Source organism: Schistocerca serialis, unplaced genomic scaffold (assembly GCF_023864345.2).
Source record: "Schistocerca serialis cubense isolate TAMUIC-IGC-003099 unplaced genomic scaffold, iqSchSeri2.2 HiC_scaffold_639, whole genome shotgun sequence".
Taxonomy (NCBI): Eukaryota; Metazoa; Arthropoda; class Insecta; order Orthoptera; family Acrididae; genus Schistocerca; species Schistocerca serialis.
The window spans coordinates 5,001-7,500 of NW_026048232.1; the positions used below are offsets into that span (position 1 = coordinate 5,001).

Consider the following 2,500-nt stretch of genomic DNA (forward strand, 5'->3'; position numbering starts at 1 on the left):
ACTCAAGAGCGACAGGCTCCGAGTGCGGAAGGAGGCGGTCACGAATGAAGCCCGCGGTGGAGACGGGCTTCTTAGTGAAGAGGTCCGCCCAGAAGTCCAAGCAGACCAGGGATGGCAGGTGGCGGCTGGAGCAGGGTGCCATCCAAGAGGCCGCGCACGCAACGTGCACGCGACCGTCGGAAGGCATCCTGCGTTCTCGCGTATTCCCAGCGGCGCCGCTTGCGCTTCTGCGTCGGCGGCGCGGCAGGCGGCCGCTTCGATGGTTGGCGCGGCCCGCTGTGTCCTGGTGATCGATCTCTCCCCTCTGGACCCGACCGACGCAAAGGGCATCCGGGAGCATGCCCAGGATGACATCGGGCGGCGTGCCCCGCCCCAGACCTATGACTCGATCCAGGGCAGAGAAACGCTGGGCGGAAGCAGGTAGCCCCGCCAGATGCTCCCAGATGGCGGCGTCAGTCGGCCCCTCCGGCGGCGGCCCCGGTGGTGTCGGCCGCGAAGTCCTCGGCTGCGTCGACGGGCGGCGCAGCGGCCTCGCCCGCGTCAGGCGGCGGGCTCGCTGCTCCCCGGCGGGACGCCGGCTCTTCCCCCCGACCGATCTCAAGCGCCTCCATGAACTGGCGGACAAGCTGCTTGTGGGCAGCTTGCCGCCGTCGGCACTTGATTGCCTCAAGCGTTCGGTCGGGGAACATCCTGATGAGTTCTTGATTTACAAAGAAGAACCGGGCGTCCCTCTCGAGGAACAGTTCGGCCTCTGCCTTGGCGAGCGACAGGACTTCTTCCTCCGTCCACCTCGCGCGATGCCTCTCCGTCACGATCTCCGCGTTGGCGGCCGCAAGATGTTGGCGGCGGCGATGGACCCCCGAGACCATTCTTGGTGGTGAAGCTGCGGTGGCACTCACTACAGGCGTATACTGCTGCAAAAGTTACAAGATTCTCGGCACGGCCGGTTGGCCGGCTAGGTGCTGGGGGAGTTGGGGTGGCACCTTCAGCGGAAGGGCCACCACTTATTCTCTGGTTACTGCCCCCAACTAAAAAAAAGGGATAATGCGAGGGGGGGCTGGTAACCCCCCCAAGCCCCTGGTGCGGTCTTCCACTCTGCGAAAATCAGCGGGCCCACGAGAAGGGGAGAAGACCGCAGGAGAGGAGAGGCTAAGAGGGCTAGGCCCATGTATTGCGCATCACTCTCCCTGTAACCATAACCCAAGGAAGGCACCTCGCAGCAGCAGCACGACTACATCAAGACCGCACTTCGAAAAGCCAAGTCCGGATGCAGCCACACCGCCGCCACTTGGCCGCCTTAAGAGAGTCATAGTTACTCCCGCCGTTTACCCGCGCTTGCTTGAATTTCTTCACGTTGACATTCAGAGCACTGGGCAGAAATCACATTGCGTCAACACCCGCTAGGGCCATCGCAATGCTTTGTTTTAATTAGACAGTCGGATTCCCCCAGTCCGTGCCAGTTCTGAGTTGATCGTTGAATGGCGGCCGAAGAGAATCCGCGCACACCCGCGCGCCCCCGGAGGAGCACGCTAAGGCGGACGCGGCCTCGCAGCAAGGAAGATCCGTGGGAGGCCAAGGCACGGGACCGAGCTCGGATCCTGCACGCAGGTTGAAGCACCGGGGCGCGAACGCCGCGCAGGCGCGCGCATCCTGCACCGCCGGCCAGCACGAGGCCGACCAACGGCGAGAGCAGACCACGCCCGCGCTAAACGCCCGCACTTACCGGCACCCCTACGGCACTCACCTCGCCCAGGCCCGGCACGTTAGCGCTGACCCACTTCCCGACCAAGCCCGACACGCCCCGATCCTCAGAGCCAATCCTTATCCCGAAGTTACGGATCCAATTTGCCGACTTCCCTTACCTACATTATTCTATCGACTAGAGGCTCTTCACCTTGGAGACCTGCTGCGGATATGGGTACGAACCGGCGCGACACCTCCACGTGGCCCTCTCCCGGATTTTCAAGGTCCGAGGGGAAGATCGGGACACCGCCGCAACTGCGGTGCTCTTCGCGTTCCAAACCCTATCTCCCTGCTAGAGGATTCCAGGGAACTCGAACGCTCATGCAGAAAAGAAAACTCTTCCCCGATCTCCCGACGGCGTCTCCGGGTCCTTTTGGGTTACCCCGACGAGCATCTCTAAAAGAGGGGCCCGACTTGTATCGGTTCCGCTGCCGGGTTCCGGAATAGGAACCGGATTCCCTTTCGCCCAACGGGGGCCAGCACAAAGTGCATCATGCTATGACGGCCCCCATCAACATCGGATTTCTCCTAGGGCTTAGGATCGACTGACTCGTGTGCAACGGCTGTTCACACGAAACCCTTCTCCGCGTCAGCCCTCCAGGGCCTCGCTGGAGTATTTGCTACTACCACCAAGATCTGCACCGACGGCGGCTCCAGGCAGGCTCACGCCCAGACCCTTCTGCGCCCACCGCCGCGACCCTCCTACTCGTCAGGGCTTCGCGGCCGGCCGCAAGGACCGGCCATGACTGCCAGACTG

At 63.1% G+C, this 2,500-nt stretch overlaps 1 pseudogene; it reads right to left on the bottom strand.

Moving 5' to 3' along the window:
• The window catches only part of LOC126448887 (large subunit ribosomal RNA), a 7,955-nt pseudogene that overhangs the window by 3,773 nt on the left and 1,682 nt on the right, over positions 1-2,500 (bottom strand).